The sequence below is a fragment of the Malurus melanocephalus genome, unplaced genomic scaffold (genome assembly GCF_030028575.1).
Source record: "Malurus melanocephalus ecotype Western Australia unplaced genomic scaffold, MMel_1.1 scaffold_22, whole genome shotgun sequence".
Taxonomy (NCBI): Eukaryota; Metazoa; Chordata; class Aves; order Passeriformes; family Maluridae; genus Malurus; species Malurus melanocephalus.
In genome coordinates, this window is record NW_026623254.1 from 217,408 (window position 1) to 240,731 (window position 23,324).

Consider the following 23,324-nt stretch of genomic DNA (forward strand, 5'->3'; position numbering starts at 1 on the left):
GTGTTAGGCCAGCCAGCAGTGTAAGTGCCAAGAGCTGAAGAGCTGGGCCTATCACACCAGAGATCAGCAAAAAAGTTTCAGTTTGCCTCCTTTCTCCTCCAAAGACAGAGGATGTTCAGGTCACGTTTCAGACCCATAGTTTTGCCATCATGCACCTCCAAGTTTAGTACTTTTGCTTTGACTTTCATCAAATGTAAGAGTCAGCAGGTATGTCTTCTCACAAAGTCAAAGTCAAACTGCAGTTTTGAAGAAATTCCTGGGAATCAAAACCGTGGAGTTCTGCTCAGCTTTATCTTTAACTGTGTCTGTTTAAATCTTTCCTTCTTGCAATTCTTCCTTCCTCATTACATTTGAGTCTTGAGTCACTGAGCAGTTGTTTCAGACTCAGAATCTAAAGTATTTCTCATCTTTTCTTCACTCTGATTGGTGTCATCTATAATAAAATAAAGTATATTTCCAAGAACTAAAATATGAAATTACACCCTGAGCTAAAAACAAAAGTTAAAGAGCATGTACACKTATTCTGTTCTTCCTAACACTGTCATTCCCAGGCTAAACCAAGGGAAAACAACTGGCACAACTTAAAAAGGACTCTAATAATGGCCAGTAGCAGTATATATCTGGAACCTTTCACCTTCAGAATGGATTTGATCCAGATTGAGAGCAATTTAAAAGAAATATTGACTTCTGGATGCTTAGTGACCTGTGTAAAAATGAATTAATAAACCCAGCTGTTTCCTATAGGACATCACTAAAAGTGTCAGTGCTGTTGCCAGACCAAACGGCCCCTTCATTGAAAGGTGTAAAAGATTTTTCACTTCATTTATCAATACAGCACRCATAAATAGGTCACAGACCAGCCAAAGAAATTGAAATCCTTCSAAGTCCCTGGCAGGTTTTGCTATATCCTGCAATCCATCACTTAGTCTACATATGTAGGGACAAGTGGCTCGTGTGTTCATGGGTGGGATACTAAGTTGGATGCCAAGTGACCAAGTTCCTCAGGCTGCTGACAGTGTAAGGGTGTTGGACAGTCACAAACTGAGAGTGCTGGGCCTCTCTGGAATGAATGGSCAGGTACAGCACGAAGGAAAAAGTGAGGTGTACACAAAACATTGACTTTCTTTCCTRCAACACAGCTGGACAATGCAGCTAAACTCATAATTTGTTGTTGGCAAAGGCCAGCAACCAATTGCTATTCAGTAGAACACAGSCTATAAATGGAGAGAAGTGATATATTTCCTGAAGGTAGCTCTTGGAGGTGTCAGGGATAGGTCAGAGAAAGAAGAAACATCAGCACTTGCACAGATCCCTGTGAAAATTCAGGGTTTACTGAAAGAGCTGTTCAGTTATAAAAAGAATGTTTTGGCACATAGAGTTTTCTTAGCTGTTTACAGATGGTTAAAAATACATTGTGATCCAAAACTTTAAAAGTGCAGTGAAATATAAGTAATAGTTCAAAGCAACATCTGTATGTTTTAATTAGGTAATTGATTTTTAAAAGGCTTTACTATTCTCTTTCCTCTTTTTTCATTTTTCACCAATTAACCTGGGCTCATGAGAAGTTTGTCCTCTTCAACTGAGGTTAAAATGAGAAGCTGGAATAGGGTGGTAGAAAAACTTGCATACCACTTGCTTTCCTATGCTCTGAACTCCAGAATATCACAAGAAATACCATTTGTCAGCAACACCTAAAAGACTCATCAAAGCAGGAATAAAAATGAGGATTCCCAGGTCTCCAATTGGCTTTTAGCACAGTTCCAATGTGACTGTGGGGATATCACTTTTTTCCATGTGMAAAATGAAGGGGGCAGCTACTCAAAATAAATTAATTTTTATTGGTGAAAGCATTTCACACCCTTTTCAAGCCTCAAACAAAGGACAGTATTGAATACAGATATTTTTAACCAACAGGATATGCATTGTATTGCAATCTTTATAAATATCTAGTGATAAACAGAGTATTTCAAGGGATCTTCAATTCCATTATACTAGGCTGCACAAGAAGAGGAAACCAAATACTTTATATTATGATCCAAATGATATGGTAGCACTGAACCTCTGCTGGCACCCTGAAAAAAGGGAATATGCCTCAACCCTTTTTCACTTTGGATTGGGCCTTAACCACGAATAAAGACAATATGGGTCAGAACACCCCCTGTAACTTCAAGCCTCTTCAGACAATAGAAAACCTCTGTCTGATTTCTGTTAAAATCTCCTCAAACCATTTGAGGAAGACTAAAAGACTCTTCCAGGCTTCATTCTTCTCAGCCCAAAATAACTGTCTCAATCAGGCAGCTGAGTCATCAAGCCTAGATGAAGGGATCTACACTGAACTAAAGTTAGGTGAAATGAATCCTGCAATAAAAAGCTGGGAAACTGGGGAAAAGGCTGTTTTCAGGAAGATGATTCTTGTGTTGTTTTGACACTGAGCTGAGTACCTCTAACAGTCTATGAATATCAAACCCCCCTCACAATACTCATTCCAGCCTGAGACTGTGACATCTAAGGAAGTGAATCAAAATAATGAGGTCCCCACTTCCAACATTCATATGATGAGTAAGTAAATGAAACCATGGTAATTAGAAACCCAAATGCAGGCAAAAAATTGCACATAGGCTATACATCTCTCTTTTTAGTTTTTCCCCTCAGGCACTAACTTCTCTTAGCCAAACCCTCCTCTCTACAAGTTCAGAGATATTTTAATTTTGRACTTCAAATGGAGTGCAAATAAAAYACCAAACAAACTTAGRATGTTGCACAATTGTCAGTGGGACCCATTTWAATATTTAATGACCTGGACACCTGTGACTATTGCTAAAAATAAAAAGAATTAATTTAAAAGGAATTATTGACATAATATAACACATGATAGTCTGTTAATAAAAATGCATACTTCTAATTGAATGCTGGCACCTAGCCACCAACTAAGCATAACTTCAAAAGCAACAGCTGGGAAAGCATCTTTTAGATTTTAATTACAGTACCTCATAAGTCACTTATCTTTTCAACTTTTTTCTTCAGAAAGCACTTCTGTTTCATAGGAGTGAGTTCAAAGGTATTTACAACATGTAGGGTAAGGGAACTAGCTCTGACATAGTCAAACTTCACTTGCAAATTTGAGTTCTGGACTAAGATAACTATTCTCATCTTTGAAGTGTGAGTCCCATTTGAGCCCAAAAGAACACAGACTTTGGGCTTGTTGTTCAGGTTTTTTGTTCCTTTTTTATCTCTAGATGCAGAATAAGAATTTTTATCATATTTGTTCTATTATTTGCACTTACATTAAGTCGAGGCTGCCACTGAAACTGATGCACATTTTGCAAGTATTTTAGTATTCAAACACATGGTGAGCTCACAATGTCAGATTATTTGGTCATGAAAGGGAGATGGAACTATTGAAGAGTTTGGGAAATGGGCATGGAGACTGACCTGAGTCCTGAAAAGTGATAAATTCTGTAGCTGTATCCACAAAACTGTTTTGCTTCTTCTTAGGGGAAAAGAAAAAAAAAAAAAAAAAACCAAACAAACAAAAAAACCACCCTATGGAAGTATATATATGATTAAAACTGTAAATGAGATAAAATTATTTGCTAGACTGGCTACATTCCCTGAGGATTTTTTGGAAACAGGCCCAGAGGAGGTTATGACTTACTGGATCTAATATCTGAAGTCTTATAATCTATGATGCTACTTTATATTTCCTCCACTGCTAAAAAGACTCAGAGAAAGTGAGACAGAAAAAAGCAGCCACTGAAGGACTCTTCCCAAACTAAAGGAAGTTTCTACAGCCCATCTCTGTTCACTGACTTAAGAAATATAGATAATTTCTTTAGATTAAGCACCAACATTTTAGCCAGCTGAAATCAAACTAACTCAATTCTGCCTCCAATGTTTTTGAGTCTGTGGGAAAACTCTCTGCCAAAACCTAGGAAATTAACTGTCCTTCTGTGATTTGAAACAAGAAAACCACCCCCAAGACTCTCATCCCTCTCTTCCCCTCATATGCAAAGACATTTATGCAAGATAAAATGTTTTTATTGTTAGAAAMTATATAAACCAAAATAATGTTAATTTTTTCACTTATACAGTTAATAACATGARGCTGTGCCTATGGGGACCTCATAAAAAGCAAAAGTCATCTCATTTAAAAACACACACTGAGACATACATGAAGTGTAACAATATTACCAGATAACCACCAGGAAAAGATTATTGGAGTGAATTAATAACTACATTTGACGTAATCGGGGGGATCTTTAAAGAAGAATTTCTAGAATTTTGTAGACACAGTGAGAATGTGTAATAAAAGCAATAAGACAAAGAATTCTATTTCCTTAAAGACAGATTAATTTATGAAATGGAATATATGAATTGGCAAGGGTCATGGAAGGAGACTAAACCTGAAATGCACCAGAGATGTGACAAATGCACTTTTCCCATCCCACAGAAATAACATACTTCACAAGYTCCTAAACTTGCAGAAGGATTTTTTTTTAACTGTAATTCTATTATGTATTAGTTAAAAGCTATATCTAAGGCAGTTAATCTAAAAGAAAGCTCTTCTTACCTTTTCTGCAAAATCCAAATWTCCTTTACCCTTTTTGTGCCTTTTCAAGACTTTATTCATACAGAGATAAGAGTACATCTTTGTAGGAAGATAAATAGGATGCAGGAAGACTTGGAGTCCTCTGTCCATTCTGCAGGCATAATTCAGGTCAGATTTTGTCAAGAGACTAAAGAAAACATTACTTTGTTTTGTGCTGAGGTGTCCTGTCCTTCCAAACTGTACAGGACCTCCAGGAGAAAAGATGACAGGGACTGTGTCTCTCCCTTCTTAGATATGCAGGGCTCTGCCAAAGAAGCTGAGAGCCTTGAGCAACAAGTTTATGAAGAAAGACYTTTTTGCATTAATTCCAGTCCCAGAGGAAGTGGCAGAATTATGAATGCTGAATTCTGTTCTACTGCACTGCAATTGTGCTTTTTTGAAGGATAGTTACATACTAGACCAGACCATTCTTTAAAAAAAAAAAATTAAAAAAAATAATACATAGGAATAATAATTCCTAGCTGTGGAAATACCAAAACTTCAGTGAGCACTCTGATCTAGACACTTCATGCAGAGTTCATCACAAATTTTGGAAAACTGTGATTGTGGTTGTAAACTCCTACCTGATTAATTTTTTGCATATGTAGCTACACATCTTTCACAGCAAAGTCCAGTGTATTCCTCACAAACCTTGCACTCTACATTTATACCAAAGGATAYAAAAAAGAAAAGTTAATAAAGAACCTGTGATCCAGTGTAAACAGGATGACTGGAGTTTATTAATCATAAATGAAGGTGATGAGTATTTCAGGTGGAGTATAAATGAACAGGGAACCTGGCTGAAAAGTCAGAACCTTTCAGTAGTGAGCTGTCTCTGCTCCTTTCAAAGTACCTTTTAAAGTTTAGGGTCAGAAAGCATCACAAATTCAACTATTTAATCTGAAGGATGCTTTAAAATATTTCAGTTTTGTCTTGTCTCTCTCCTATTTAATAGCTTTGGGTTTCGAAGTGCAAATAACTTGGTAGTTAGGTTTTTAGGGGATTGAACAGAAACATTTTAACACAGGTAACAGCTGCAAAAGCAATGCTATTTCCTTTCCAGGAGTTTGACCTTCATTTTAATGTTTTGCTTCATTTTAATTACAGTCAGTAGACTAATCCTGTGGTAAAGGATTGGGATCATAAAATTTATTCTTTGGTTATGGGTGCTAGTATCCTCCACCCTGTGCTGAGGTTACTGTAGAATAGGGATCTAGTTTTAAAGGCTCCTATTTCCACTCTAAGATAATTTTTTTCTCAATTTACTAACATCTCCATCTTTGGAATGTGGGCTCAGTTCTTCTAAAGGCAACCTTAACTATACTATGCAAATGTTGCTTTTCAAATTAAAATAAACAATAACATTTGTACACATGTCTTCTTTTGTCACAAATATTGAGGGAGGGGGGAGAGATTTCTAATGGCAAATATCCATTTAGATGTCAAAGAGAGTTTTGTATGTCCACCAAATTAAAACATCATTTGCTGTCAAGCCTTAAAGATTTTGGCATTTCTTCTGATTTTTATTTATGATAGCTCTCAGGGGACATGCTGTGAAGTACTTTTGCCTGCTTTAGGCCCAATTGCATGTGACAAATGCATTAGTTTTTAATACCAGAAGTGGATGTATAATTTGATAAAGTATGTCTTTAAACCATCAGCTGTTGTCTGCCACCAGCTTTTTACAAAGGCATTTTAAACAAGACCACCCCCAGCTGCCTTGACAATTAAATCTCTTTCCCCCCTGCAACCAGACCAAAGCCAGCTTGAAATCAGCAGAAAGACTTCAGATGGGGTTTGGATCAAGACTGTAAAGCTGAAAATTCCTAGAGCTCATTCTGTTATCACCTTTTTGTGGGAAAGCAGTGTTCCCTGGTACACAAGGGCAGTTTCATGGCTCAGGTTCTGCACAGGTAAGGACCTGCACCACATTTTCAGGCCGATAGAAGCAGCCTGACAGGGCCACATCACTCCCATGGAAAGAGCTTCCCTGCTGGGCTGTCCAGTGCCAAATTCCCCAGCAGTGTCTCTGCACACTACCGAGCACCTTCCCTAAGCCATCACACCCCTGCAGTTGCTGCCACAAACTCCAAATGTGATTCCTCTGAGTTCATTTGGTTATTCCAAAGGCCGTGGTACAACTTGCAGCCCATGTGAGGAAACAGCATCAATGCACATTAACAGATTTGACCATCTCAGTAAAGGTACAGCTACTTCAGACATCTGCCAATTTTGTTTCCCCTACAGCCCACAATGACAACATATAGTCTGTTTTTAGCCTCACTAAATATATAAACATGTCTATATGTTAATTATTAAGACATCTGTTTGACTCACTGAACAGCTGAAAACCATCTCATTAAAAYCTTTCTTTTCTTGCTTTTTGATTTTTTGTTTTTCAGTAGCCAGCTGTACACCTTCGGAATTACCACTGTGACATGCTAAACAACACAATTTCTTTACTGTTCAAATTAAACAATTCATTAATACCTATGGTACAAAAATAAATAAGAAACTAAGGAGAAGCAGAACATCAGCAATGAGTAGTGGTTTRGGTTTTTTATTTCCACTCTGGTTTATGAAACCTCCTGGGGAAGCTGCTATAGTCTTATCACTAKATTTTCATAGCTCCCATTTTACTGGTACGTTTTTATCTAAGCCACCAAAAGAATCCAACTCTGCAGATTATATTATTTGATTAATGTTTCTGTTGTTTGCTAAATAATTTATCTAACAGAGCTGCAGAATCTAGACAAATGCAGCAAAATACTGCTCATCACATAATTATTTGATAAAAAATCAAAATAATTGTTGAAGGGTATATGTGACAAACTGTATTTGGATTAGGCTGTGGCACACCTGACATATATGAGAGTTTAAAGAGTGAAAGAAAGAGCTTTTGGTTTGTAAAAGCAGATCCCAGTTTCAGAGACTTAAGAGAGAAGAAGCACTAAGAACTGGAGCCTCAGTTTAGAAAAATCACCCCTTGTTTGCAATTGCAGCTGCCTGAATAACAACATTGAAGTTCTGTTGGGTGGTACTTAAAGTCAATTCTGTCTATTAACATACATGTCTTTTTTAGTATTCAGTAGAAACAGCWGCAACAGTTTTTCTTCACTGAAAAATTAAAGGACATACCTAACTACAGCAGCAATGTCATCAATACTCCTCRTGAAGAGTTTTAAAATTTTAGGAGACTCTAAAATATGATTTTATCTACTGACTTACTGCAACAGCAGGGGAAATCAAATCACCYCTGAATGTCTTATTAGAGCAATCTCGCTTTGACACTTCTCTACATCTTACTTTTACATCTTCAGTGCATTTTTTTTTAAATTGAAAGAGGGATTTACATGGAAAAATATTTTAAGAAATAATCACATTAGTGCTTTCTGGAAAAAGGAATTAGATGTGAAATAAGAAAAAAAAAAAGGAGATAACTCTGGGACTGTAAAGTGAACGACATCTCTATTTTCTTAAAGCYTAGAATTGTTCCCCCTGTAGATTGTAGGCAAGTTGGTCTTTAGTCACACTGTCTTTTCTTTCTGGTCCCTTTTCAGACAGGTTATTTTTAAGAAGTRCCAACTTGTGCCTTATTTCCCTTTACGTCTCAAAGTAAAACCAAAGTAAAGAGCCTTGGTGTATGTTCTTTTTTTTTCCCAAAGAACATGTTCAAAATTAAGTCAAATGCCTACCTTGGTTTGGTTTTTCCTCCTTCCCACTGGAGCAAGGCCATCCCCTGGAGAGGCTCCATGCTGCTGGAATGTTTCACCACATCATTCAGCCACATTTTCCAGTGATGGGTGATCCCAGAGACCTTCCCTTACAGACTCTATGAATTGGTGTGTCCAGTTACTGATGTTATGTTATTCCCTTCTTCCCTCCAATCCCATCRCCAGGGCACCCAGGCAGTCCTTTCYTCTTWGTTGSAAGGTTTTATTCACTTTCATGGGTGTCCATGKGCTGCATCTTGAAGGACTTCAGTGACTGAGCATTGCTCTTGACCAGGATTGCTACATGGAGGAACAACCCAAGGCCTATGGAAGGAAACAACAGTGGAACGCAGGAGATTTGTGAGGTGCTTGGATTCACTAAATCCCCAGAAGCTCCTAATGGCCTTCTAAAAGAAATTGTACAGGCTGAATTACCTCCTAAAGTAATTTATAATAATTTTAATTCTTGATTAGTATGACTAACTTGAGTTGGCAGCAGCATGGACTTGGTCATGTAATATATCATGTCTATAGTCTATGATCCCCAAATTCTTTTTCATTTTGTCTTAAAAAGGAATTAAGAACTTTCTTACCAGGGAGAACAGACCAACCTGATAAAGGGGACACCACTATGGTTCTTTTTATTAGACAACCACAGAATGGCTGACAAAAATTTTGAGGGAATATGGGAAAAGTATTACAAGTTAATTTGATTTTTTTAAGTCACAAATTAGGAGCTACTGGGAAACCATGATGCATGTTCACCTAGCCCGAAGGGGAGTATCAGTGATGAATCAGTTTGAAGAACACAACCTCATACCTGTGCCATATCAATTGCTAAAATTAAGGTATATAACTCATTTACATACCAGGTTATATTTATTTACATTATTGATTAATAGAAAAGGAAATGCATATTAAAAAAAAAAATCCTCTGAAGTAAGGCTATGCAGGAATTATTCCAGAAGCTGTTTACTCTTCCTGTGATTTAACAGAATTCCATGCTATAGTCACTTACTGAATAGGAGCAGAGATTCACAAGATTTTTAGGATCAGAGATTACTTTGATTGTTAGCAAGAATTCAATTTAGTTTTACAGTTCATTGGGTATATTATTTGATGATGATTTTATTATATCAACATATTTTCTGGGAACATACAACTTCAATTTAAAAATTACATTGGATATTACTATTTTGTTTCAAACAAATCCTTTTATCACTTGCTAACATAGTAGAGAAGGGAAAAACTACTGTTTTGAGAAAATTAGAACACATGTTTTGACAAAAAAAAAATTAAATGTAAATTTTTCATCCTGATGTGAGATCAAATCTAACTGATTTCAAATCAAATCAAATATCAGAATTTTCTCAGGGAATGGAAATTCAGTAATCAGACTAAAACATCAAAAGGAATAAAGGTCTATTTAAAAATATTTGTTTTGTTTTTTCCTGTGATTATGATTTATCTTAAGATCAAAGTACTACATGAAAATCACCTTAAAGTATGCCTTTAGGTTAAGTATAAAACAACAATTATGATTTCTCCTTTGTGTGATGAAGAAGCAATGTTCTTTCCTTTAATACTATTACTGTTTTAATCTTTTCTCTAAGAAAAAAAAAAAAAAAACCCACAACCAAACAAACTGAAAAACTGTAAATCTTGCTGTATTTTTCCCTGGATTGCTTTCTTACTTTTACTTACTTTTACTTTGTCTATGCATCCTAGAACTTTCAAAAGTCTCTTTGTATAGCAAATTTCCACTAATATGAAAAGTCTAACTCTCTTGGAGGGTACTTCAAAACTTGTAGGTATCAAAAGTAGATTCATAGTCATTTGATGCAGAAAACAAAACAACCTGGTTAATCACAAAAGTGTATTTCCCTCTGRCCTTTTGCATGAGGCAAGTCACTTCTCAGTGATCAACCACAACTCTATGTTYAGGAATTCAACCTCTATATTTCATCTAAATTCACTGATGTTAATTTTTTTTTTTCAAAGGCACAAAGAATATAAATTGCTTCCCCGATGTCATCTCTTCATAAGTAAAGCATSGGTGTTGCATTGAATTTCTGGTCTCATTTTCTTGATTGCTTTTCCCCTCTTAATGTTGTCTTCAGGACTGCATGGCAATAAGGGCAGCCAAGGCTGGGGCAAGTGGTCACAGAGGTTGTGTCACCTCTGCTCTTGGAGGTTTTCAAGAACCAACCACACACAACCCTCAGTAATCTGATCTGCCAACACCAGCTGTGAGCAGTGACCTAGATTACAGGGCCTCCTGAGCTCTCTTCCAACTAAAATAATCTATAAATTTAGCTAAATGTTTCCAAGGAATGTTTTCCCACCCAACCTCACTGCTTAGAAAGAAGAAGCCTGGTTTGTTTCTGTTTATTTGTTTATTCATCTGTTTGAAGTGGGGTGGGGGCTGTGGGTTTTTTCTTTGCTTTGTTTTGTAGTTTGGTTTCTTGTTTTTCTCTCAGGTTTTGCTCTCCTTCTGGTATTTCCTGTACTTTTCAAGCCTCCCAATATCTTGACATATTTATCTCAGAGGAATTCTTCACCACTGGTGCAGGGTTAATTTGTAAAGGAGAAAAAGGAGTGCTTTTAAGTTTTTATTGATATTCTGCCTCCTGGATAGCTGATGATCATTAGCATTGGCCTAAAGGTTCCTCTGTCTTTCATCTGGTTTAGGGCTCATTGACCATCTCTTGCATTTTTTCCTCCAGCTGTCATATCTGCTCCTCTGCCACACTTCTGGAGCTGGCAAAACAAAAGGTTTGCCACTGCCTGAGCGACAGCAATTCAGAGTATTAGAWTATTCCACAGGTAAAGGTGGATTCMCACATTCCAGATGGARCAGTGGAGCATCTGAAGTRTAAGTAAGGATCACCTATTTCTGCTGCTCCAGCCATGGAGGCAAAAATTGTCAGTAACAGAGCTGTGACAAACAGCTGGGTGAAGCTTTAAGGCACTGCAAATGTTTATTCAAAGACAGCAGATCAGACCCCTACGTGCAGTTAGCTGCACATTTCTTCCTCTGCTGACTTAACTAAGATAATGTGAATTACAACACTATTTCCAGACATGGTCATTAATATGTTAGAGATATTATTATAAAATAATAGTAAAAAAGGAGACGTTTTCAAAGCWCTCTTGTTGACTTTCTCTCAAACCTGATATTTATGGATTTGGCTTAAAATTTCACAAAACCCCATTGCACAATATAATCCACTTATTGCTCTTCAAATGCATCCATTTTGTTTTACAAATTGCAGAAGCCTCATTTAGAGACCAAGGAAAGCTCTTTCCTGATTAATTTCTGGCAAAATTCTCAATGCTTCTTTCTAACCCTCTGCTATTCTGAGTCCCTCGATTGGAAACGTATTATTCTGATAGCTTCAGTGTGATTCAACTGTTGTGAATAGGTCTGCATTTTTACATCTGAAGCAAAAGCAATCTTTGCTCAACTAACACTTTATGAAAATCAACTAATAGAAAAGAAAAGCTGATTTTTAAACCTGGGGAATTTGAGGAACCCCAAGCATTGTCCCCATGCCTACTCCCAAACAAGGGTCTTTTAGCCTTTTTAACATAAAAAAATAGCTTCATGCTTGGCTCATTACAGTGAAACCACTGCAGATTAAACCTCTCTATCAATTACAAGCAGCTGAACATCCTTTAGCATCAAACAGAATGACAAAAAGCTACACTATAATGAGTAATGGCTAAGGCCAATTGCTATTTAATTATGTAGATGACTTAACATCCTTTCATTGATGTTATCTGTGTGTCTCAGAATGAAAGTTATCATGCATTGCTTTGCTACAGCTCTTACAGTAGATGAYAGCAGAAGCAAAAAGGGAGCTTTCCCAGAGAGAAATGGCAAAAACTGGAAAAATACATTGGCCCAGCAATACAAGCCACACTTCACCATGCACCCACAACAGACAGGAGCTTCAACATAGTGTGGAAAAAAGAAATTCATGCATGACAGCTTAGAGTGGGGAGGGAGCTTGAAAGAGAGTGACAACTGCAGCAGCAAGAGCCTGTGGCACAAGTAGTTCCCATGAAGATGCCTGGTCCCTGCATTTTGTAAGTGGGAGATAAGAAGGACAGTGAAGTTAGTCATAACATGAGAGATATTTTAGATGGGAAGGACCTGGTAGGTCATCTGTCCATCCCCCTGCCTAGGCAGGATTATACTTTGCAGTATCTTCTCAAAAAGATTGTACAGAACAATTTCACATGAGCAGAGGAATGGAGTAAAGGACATAATAGATCTCTTCCATCTCTAACTTCTACAAGTCAAGAGGTCCAATCTGCAGCTGGTRTGAGGTGGCTGTGGGCACAAGTACTGAAAGTGTTTTAAGAAAGGAAATGTGGACGAAAATTCTACCCTTGGATCAAATCATGCAAGTGTATGCAAAATGTGGTGTTTGATGTTAGTGAGCACACAAATTATCCCATAAAGGACATTTTCAATTCAGTCATGATGAGAGACCCCAGTTCTGGGGGCACACTGCAGAATTTTCGTCAACTTGTATATGTGCCTCACATCTTTTAGACTGATAGATCTATACTATTGAAAAKGACATATATGAATTAAATTATTTCCAGTATCATTATTGATGAAATCGTACACTTTGAGATTACAAAAACAAATATTATTATAAAATAATGTTTGCTTGTATATTTATAGTATGATAAAGTTTGTTTAGCAACTAGTTTTTTTTCTGAATTTAATGAAAATAGCATCACCTAAGAGTATATCAGGTCARTATTAGAGGAAGGAGTGAAAGACATGGTTTTTTAATACAAATCCTAGGTGAAAAAATTCAGAATATGAAGAAAACATTAAATAATGTTTCCTTACAGTTCTTATGAGAAGCATAAAGGAGAAAGTAAAATTTGAAAATGCAATCAAAAGACAATATTTAAAATCCTTCTTCCAGGAAATCCTTACATGTTTTTAAAACTAAAACTGAAGGGAGTCCTGCTGATTAAACCTAACTATAAATATAGTCATTTGCTGAATTTGAACATACAAGCAATTAGAGAAAGGRAAAAAAAATAAAACAKACAAGCTGTTGGCTGGACAGATCTTAAAATAAAYTGGTTTGCCAAGACAAGGTTTTGCAAAAATGAGAAATTGAAATCTGTCTCCATTTTGCATTTTCCCTCAACATTAGGTAATTTCTGGGGTCACTGAAATATAATTGAGCATAAAGGAGGACACGTGGTATTTCAAAATAGCATAAAGACACATGCATCTTTTCTACACAGAGAACAGTATTAGCAAAAGGCTAAATTTGAAATGAAAAATGAAAACAGAAAATGTCAGAACATCAAATACACAGTTTTCTATTTAGCTGCCAATAGCATGAAGGAAAATAATTGGCAAATTATGACCATTTAATAGTAATTTGTATATAAAATGTTATCATTCAGAATGGTATGAAAATATGTAGATTACTGGTAGATTAAATTTGCAAAATCAGAAATTGTAAYTTACCATAATGGCTTGCATATCCAGCATATGGGTTTATGGAAACAAGTATATGGTCTAAATATATATATATTATATATATATAAAATATATATTATATATATAATATATATTATATTTTTATATATATAATATATTATATATATATATATTATAGTATATATAATATATATGCTAAATATACACGCACTTCTTGGAACCCCAAAAGTTTCCCTGATTCCTCTCTTACTTTGTTGTATTTAAGTCTTTTAAAAATTTGTATGTTGAAGATTAGAGTACTTTACAGTCACTAGATTCAGCAGATTTTCTTTCTCAATARTACTTTTTGATTTTGCACCTGATCCTTTGCGTTTTGATTACAGATGCACAATCGATGTCATTGGAGTAGGTCATGACTGATCTGTCTGAGGGAGCAGAGTTCTTTCCTAACCAGCACTTAACCAAACAGCAGCCAAGGTTCTCTCTTCCAGTTTGATGGTRRGGAACTTTATTGAACAAAATTTTAYTTYTTAGGGAGATAAATCCTCCAYAGAGAATATCTCTYATTTGTCCTCCAAAAACTTCACAGCTCCGCATCTTCAAAGTGTAGAGCACACACGAGAAATGTGTGCTTTTCCAAGCAATATATAGCAAAAAGGGCACTAAATCAGATTATAAAACATATCAAATTATGTGTCTGATGAAATACCAATCAAATGGAATCACAAATAAATTTCACTTATCAATTGGCACAGATTAACAGGTACAGAAATCACTTTGCAGAACAACAGGGGCTAGAGAAGCACACCTGTTATTTCTGTCCTCGTGTAGGTATTTCTGTCACTAATGGCCAAAGAGCTGCTTGCTTTGATGACCACTGCAATTACCTGAAAAGTCAGCTCAGCCCTTTAGAGAGAGGGCTGAGCACACAGTCCATTACTAATTCTTGCATGAGTCAGATCTGAATGTCCACATGCACTGCAAGAAAAGAGTCAGTGAACCTTTACTCAAGCACCACTGGGGAGGAGGTGTAATTCAGTGATATGGGAACTATTTCCAGTCACTGATTTCATTTGTGACTTTAGGCAAGATACTTTAAACTTYCATGTCTATGTGTCTATCTCCTCTTTCCCACCTAATCTGCTTTGTTAATTTAAATTCTAAGTCCTTCCAAGCCAGCACTGTCACCAGGTATTTATACCACATATACTTTTCACTTGGACTTCCATTCACTGATATTGTTGTACTATCAACAGAATTTACTTTTTTTATTTATATTATTGTCATAGAAAGAGAAATGAGGACTTTACCAGAACAAGCATTATGTCTACACGGTAGAAAAAAAGGAGTCTGTTCTTGTTAACTTTACTCTTGAATTAAATGTGATAGCAAATAAATTAGTTTCCTAGTACACGTTTTGGGGATTGTTTTTTGAGTGGCATCAAACCACTTTACTCTTTGAAAAAGCCTGTGAATGTGAACCCAAACATGTTTAATAGTGTGATATGAAAACATTGCTTCTTTCTATTATCACAAAGTCATGCAAAATTTTCTGTTCTTTCAGATACTCTTGTTTGTAAACACCAGTAGCCACAAAATGAGAGATAAGAGATTTTCTTAAAAGTGTCTATTAATTCACAGAGATTTAACTCAGGTAATTTCACAGAACATTTTWAAAAAGCCAAAGTCACACCAWCTTCAGGAGCAGGGYCTAAGGTCTGTGAAGCAGAAGGTASAAGTGGAACAGAACAGGAATATTTTTACTGTTTTTCTGATAGCGTATTCATAACTTCATCAAGTATGTAGTGAGAAAGGAAAGACATGGAAGTTCCTAATAAATATACTGAATACTTTATTTCTTACCTGTCTGGAACAACATCAGTTTTTCAGACCAAAYGCGTTGGTGACTTTACATCCTTTAGTCCACTCTGTGTCTGTAACTGGGACCCTTCATTTTTCTTCCATGGAAATTTTTTCAGTCATTCTCAATCAGCATCAGCAAGTTTTCTACATTCAAATATCACTGTGGTAACACTGAGGCATCCATCTAGCCAAAAAAAAAGTGTTCCAAAAATGGTACATTCCATATTTTCTTTCTTTTATATATATATTATTGAATCTAAAGAAGACTCACCAATTTTCCTGCATGAAATCTAAAGAAAGCAGTGATATATTTCTCAATGGAATCCTGCCACATGCATAATTTCATTTTAAAATAGGATATTTTGGTAGAAAAAGAATAAAAAGCCCTGATGCCATCACCATATTGTTTGTTCTTATGTATAAGAAAAATTTTCCCTCAAAACCAGAGGGCAGCAGAAGGATTGAGGGTTTCACACCATTTGGCCCAACAAGCATAAAAAAAGGAAGGAAGAAGGTGGGGATGCTGAAAAGGTAGGAGTCATTTGTGCATTTTGAGACAGGTGCTGTCAGAGCAGTGTGTCTCAGAGCAGCACAATAAGGYACGGCAGGCTGAGCCAGGCTTGGTCTGTCAGGATAAGTCAGGTWAGGATTTCTGTGCTCCTCTCAAACCCCACTCCCTGCAGAGTTAAGTGAAGCCCTGATCCACTGGAGGCAATGCCTTCCCTGTGCAGACTGCTGTAATATATCATTTTCAGTTCATTCTTTTTAATTACTTTTCTTTTTTTTTCCTGCAGAAGATTTCCACAACTACATGCAATCTTAATCCTAATAAAGTGAACATTTAATAAATATTACTGGTGCAATTCTTAGAGGCCCCGTTGAGCTCTAATATATAATCGCTTTATTTTAAGCTTTGGGATGTAGATGATAAAGTGAGCAGAGGTGATTCAGAGTAAGGGMAACACATTGCCACCTTTCCTGCTATGGGAAGACACTCTTCTGCAGTGCTTAAAATGTAGGGGAAAGTCTAGTGATTGATTAGCTAGTTAAGTGATAAGGAGGTMTATCAGGCAGGGATGCAGAAAAGTACAGATGATAAGGACAATCAAGTATCCTTGATCTGAAAAAAAATTACAGTGCTTTCTAATAACTTAAATTATATTTTTAAGTGAGAAAAATTTACTGCACTGAGTCTCTAATTTTCTACGTATGTACTTTTTTCCCCCCTATTTTTTTTTTAAATTTTTTTATTAAAGACAAAAGCTATGGAAATTGTGTCCATTTTCTTCCAGTGGTGTAATCTTTGCTTGAAAAGGAAATTAGTGCATCATCAGACTTTCATTTGTCCACATAACATTCATATTCTTTGATCTCTTACTGGCATATTGTAATACTGATAATTATCTTCTTCTCCTGTTTTTTATAATACCATGTGGCATTCTATTATGTTATACATTATTAACAATATTATACATATAATACAATTCTGCCAAATCAGGTTGTGGAAGCTGTACGGTATCAGGTAGGCTATTAGGCTTCAAATTAATGATCTCTATAGGTCACAGACACACTAAGGATACTCATAAAATATTTTCATTGTGATTTTCAGGACCTTGTACAATTATATTAATATTTCAGATATTTTATGCATTTTATGTTCAAAGGGGAGGGATCTTCATGATTTGATGACAACTCTCCATTTTCTCATTATTCAGTCTCCATTACCATAAAACCTTGTGCTGTGGAAATCCTGCTTTTACTTAAAGAGTACTTGCAACAAATTTCATTAATATGTCAGAAGCTCCACTCCTGATCTGGTTAGAAATGCTGCTTCCAATTCATGAGCTTCTGTTACTGGGATGTCTTCAGATGAAGGTTCAAAACCTTTTTCTTGCTTCATTTTTGTTCTGTTAAGACAAAGAAACTCTCTAACCCTTTTTGTTGCTTCTTTTTTCTTTAGCCAGTTATACAAGTATTTCTTTCCTTACATGAAATCATGTTTAGTCTTTTGCTCACAGACAATGTCATGAGGAGCCACATTGAAACAGCTTCTGCTGTTTTGTCTGGTAGGCAGAAGTGCTTTTCTGGAGGACTATTTTGAAAGAGTGTAGCTATCCTTATTTATATATTTACTCCATCAAGMATAATTTTCTATATTTTACAGGAAATTTTGATTTGTGTAGCTAAACCATGTTAACGTTGCATCTTCATCACTTTCTCTGATTGTCTTTTTATTTTTCTCTGTAAGGARAAACTATCATTAATTTCTATCATTAATATCTAGTAATTTTGCTTTTTAGAAAATTTGGACTTCTACTGGAATTCTTCTCAGGTATTTTATACAAACTATGCAATTTGCAGAAGACAGTCCATCACCAAAAGGTGAACTACTACTGAGGACAAAGCCCTGGCCTAACAAAATCACCAACTATGGTTATCCTACCAAAAAAAGATACATTTCTAGGTTATATTTTTCCTTAGGCTATCAATATTYCAATATAGTTGCCAGATAGCAAGTGAGAGTGATAGGAAGTTAGGAGCAGAAATAAAAATAATGCTTTTAAATCTTGGAAATGCAAATAAATAGTAGTAATATTCTTTCATTTTCTGATACAGACCTGCATCAGGACAGGAGTCACACACGCTGCTCCAAAGCATGAATTTTTTCACTGCAGGACTTAAATCTGCTACAGACTCCTCCAGTTACAGCAATACTCATAAATCCAGCCAGTGCTCCTGGTTTAGATATTTAACCAGATAATTCTGAGACAGAACTGCTGCTACCCAAAGCAGACCTGGGACATGTCCTTTGCTTTTGCTGGCCCGCTGGGTGCTGAGGCCAGCCCTGCTTTGCTGTGCTGCTCAAGGAGCAAATCCAGCCAGGTTTTGCTGTGGTGTCTCCCCTGAAGCAATGGCATTTGTTCCAGCCCCCATGACACTGTGCCCAGAGATCAAACACTTACCAAAGGGAAAGCCAGAGCAAGTGAATGTTCCTCAGAGCAAAATTTCCAGTCATCCAAAAGGAGTTGCCATCCTCTCCTGCCAACCTTTAGCTTTGGTCAGACAGCAAAACCAGCTGTTTGGGAACAAAGACAAGTTTTCTGTAYACTTTCATGAGTACAAAAATACATCAGCATCATTCACATCATCAGAAAAGAAACAAAACTCAGTCAATGCAACAAAACAAATACAGCAAAGCAAACATGGGTAATTAATATTAAGCAGTGTGGGTTGGTTTTTTTTTGGTTTTTTTTTTTCATTTGGAGTTGGCTTTTCCCTCTCTCCCTTTTGGCAGGCAGAAAGAATTCCAGTCTAGCAGGGGTCCAGGTATACCTGCCTCAYCACACTTGTTTCGGATGATTGAAATACTTTTTACATAGAAAAAAGAGGTGGCATTCAGTAGTCAAAAGCTACAAACTAGGGAAGAATTTAACAGGGTAGCAAAGATTGAAAGAGGAAGCAAGGAACTCATGAGAGCAGAAATTTGTACTTTGATTTTCAGCATAATTTTCCCCACTACCTGATTCAGCATAGAACTATGCTCTATAGGATTTAAACAAGTTAGGCAAATATTTATGTGTCTTCCTGAAAAAGGACTCTTTGCTGAATGATGTTTTGTTGAATCAATGTTTTGATGCCTCCAATAAATATCTAACAACGGTCAACTAAAACTGACAATCCCATGCTTTATTTATTTATTTATCTGTTTATTTCCAAAGGTCATGCATTTGTATCCTGAATCTCTCCTCTCTCCCATTTATTATACTATTTCAGGGTTGGTTAATCTTTACAATATTGAATTATGTAAGTTTCTAAAGCACAATTTCCCTGTTACATTTTTTTAGTAGAAAATTACTACATGTTTAAAAGGTTATGAAAATTAATTATACCAATATTTACTCACATCTGTGGCATTAGAAACTGCTCAGAAAAAAAAACAGGGATATCCAGATGTCTTCTGTTTGTGTTGTAGGAATTAAACAATCAGTTTTAGGGATTTAGAATCTGATTTTTTTCTCCCTGTGGTTCAAAAAAAATACATATAGATAGATACATATAGACATATCTTCACTCCACACACTCTTGCATTATCACACTGCCTGAAGGCACCACAGCCAAATCTAAATTATTGTTTTCCTACATTTTTTACAACCCCTTGTGATCAATCAGGGTGGAAAACTTTATGTAATTRTATTTAATTTCTTCTAGTAGTAAAGGTTGGTTRCTAGTCATGACTAAAGTCAAATCTGAGAAAAGAAAGTATCATTTGTTATCTCTGAATTTCTGAAAACAAACCTGAATGCAGATAGAAAACTGCCACATTTTCTTATGAAATAAGCCACCAATTTTCACTATAAAAGTACTAACCTTCAAAAGACACTTTCTTTCTTTATTCTAGGAATCGATTTCCTTGAAGCTTTTTATTTCATTCTCAGTGGAATAGGTTAAAATTTAATACCAAATAATAGCATTAAACCTCATCTTTTCTGTCCCTCCTCCATTTTAGATCTTTACTATAATCAGACAATTCTTTTGTTCTTATGGACTATAGCATGTGCTTTATTTTTGCGAGGTACTTTATAATCTTTTGTCACTGAGCAATAAAGTGTTTTACTTTATTTATCCTTAACAATAAACATGATTTTTCAGGTTTGTCTTCATATTCACATCGAGATTGATACAGGCTTTGCTAATTTATTGTGCATAGCATTATGGAACATAAAATTTGCAATTTAATATAAGTATTTGGTATAGGTGCCATTACATTAGAAGCGAGTTGTAAATGTCTCCAGCATTTGTTAAGTTTTATGACTAATCCTGATTCTAAGTGGTCCCATTGGACAGAGGTGGTGGATTTCCTTCCATACTTATCCTCTTTTTAGGGCTAAACATTCCCTTTCTGATAAAAAAACATTAAAAAAATAATAAAATTTGCAGGAGTGCTTCACTGCCTTGGGCAATGCTTACTTTGCAGTGACAGCAGTGTWGGCAAACCCAATCCAGCCCTGGTTTGTGCCCTGGGAGCTACACAGCCCAAGGGCCGTGGCTTCAGTGCCAGGCTGTGCCTCCTGCTTGCTCAGCCAAGTCACCCCAGAGTGCCCAGGCCATGCAAGTCCTAAAATTTGTGCTGGAGGAGCTCAAGTGTATAACCTCTACAAAACCCATACCCTAAGCTTGTGGGTCAGTCTTATTCCAGGACAGGAATATCCCAATTATTACATTCACTTGGGCAACGTGTGAGCAGCTTGAGACACGCTGTAGATATTCATATTCCCCTTGTGACCTCACTGAAATGCAGGAACCCCCAAATTCTTGTTTGTTATTTTTCCAGTCCCATAATGATACATTCAGAGAAAAGCCTGTGATCCAGTCGCAGGGCTGGTTGGACTGTCCAGTGCCACACCTTCACTCCATTGCTCTGTTTAGCTGAAATGACACCAAGCCTGACAAGGGCACAAAAGCAGGACTTTGGAGAGCAGGTGAAGAAGCTGTGCTGGGGACAAGTTCACAGCTCCTGCCACCTCATGTGCTGGCACATGGCTCCCAAGGGAAAGGCTGCACGTGCCACACCTGCACATGGACTGCCTTTCACCACCTCGCTCCATGCAATACCTGTTTTGTCTCTTGTTTGACAAAGCCACTCAATCTTAAGCACTCTCATGTCCCAGGCATATTAAGGAACTGTGGTCTGTGTTTCTGCACTCTGAAAACACCTTCTGAAATGACAGTTCCTGTTTAAATTAACAGAGTCTTTCTACCTGTTGGAAAAAGGGTTTGATTCAAACTGTGTTGATTATATTAATTGTTTAGGACAGYGTACAATTTTAGATAGACAGACACTCAGCCAGAGGCACTATCATTGCTGTTACTCTCATCAGATGTTAAGGCAGGTCTCCAGTATCACAATCTCAAGGTAAACTGGCACCGGCATTTCATGGTTCATCAGGCAGGAAATTCTGTGGTTTCACCCAAGAAAGGAAAAGAAATACATTAAAGAGAAAGAAATCAGGGAATCCTAAATTGACACTATATTCAGATTTGTTTCACTCATGCTGTTGTAAAAAAATCCTCATTTCTAAGTTCTACATATCTTTAACATTTCCCAATTTTAACAGAAAGAACAAGAGCGACCTCCTTATATGAMCACATAAGTCTGATAAAATTGTATTTCTCTCCTTGACATTACTCAAAAAGTGTCTAGGCATGCTCTGGGACAGCCTCCTATAGGTTGAGCAGGAGGCTGAGCAAGATGATCTTCAGAGTTCTTTCTAACCTTGATTATTCTTTGATTCTGTGAAGTCTAGGACTAATGCTGGATTTCATGTGGAATATCTAAAAAATGTTAGAAGACCTTATAATATTTACTCTGTTAGTTATGTAACCAATAATGTTCACAGGAATATATTTTTCCTTATTACAGCACAGTTTACAAAAATTGACAATACATGTCACTGTTTCACTACAGAATTTACATTCCTTTTTTCATCACAACTTTACTTAGTCTTGGAAAATACAATTTAGTCTTGGGAGAAAAAAAACAAGGATGTGTAAGYATTTCCTGTTGAAGTGTGTGTTCTGTAGGATAACCACAGAGGGAATTTAATCTCTTGAAGTTTAACTTTCTAAAGCCTATTGTGACTACAACATGGATAAGAGACTTGTCATTTTATTAATGAAGAGTGACCAGTTGTCACCCCCACATGGGAAAAAAAAAGATTGTGACACATTAGCAATGAAGGACCACGAGACAAACCAAATGTAAATACCGATGGTTTAAGGAGATAATTAAAGCTCTTGAGACTGCAATTATGACAAGGCAGCATGACAAGGCACATGTATGTCGACAGAATATATTTATATTGACAGATTCTGTCCGAGAAATCCTTTTTGTACAATATATGTGTCTGTCACATCTTTGGACTGCACATGCATTTATTGACTTTGTGTTAGCGTAGATCTTGAAATTTGTCCCTTTGCCTTATTACTCAATGACACTTGGTTAAATAKATTGTGTTTTCAAACACCAGACTTCCCAAAGCTATTTTTGAGAAAGTTTGAATTCAGTGTGTACATTGCTAAGTGATATTTCCATTCCATTCCATGTATTATACACATTATGTTACTGTCASTCCCAGATCCCTGTTTAGATTGGGGGATATATGTGCACAGTATGGACATTTTGACGCTGGGTGTCCTAAGAATTTAGGGGGCTATCAAAGTCAGACCTGATCCAATTCTTGAAGGAACTTAAAAATAAAATAAAATTTAAGTAATTCTGGTTAGCAACTTTTGTTTGAGGACATCTATTAGAGACAAACAGACCTGAAAAGCAAAATTACTTTCATCAAGTTTATCTCATTTGCTTTTGGTAGCCAAATAGATTCTGATTATATTTTGTTATGGTGAACAAATAAAAGAAAAAAAAAAGAGCCAATGCATATTGACAATAAAAAGAGCTACATAGAAATAATTTGTATACACATAAAAAGAAAACTAATATTCAGSATTTGCAAACAGAGAATTATTAGTTTACACTTTGCATATCGAAGAAATGAGGATGACACAGCTGATGTGCAATGCTCAGGAAATAAATACTTCAAGCTGGTCAATAATATTCTTTAGGTAATAAACAGAAATAGATTACAAATAATTTCAACAAAATCTTTATCTGGAA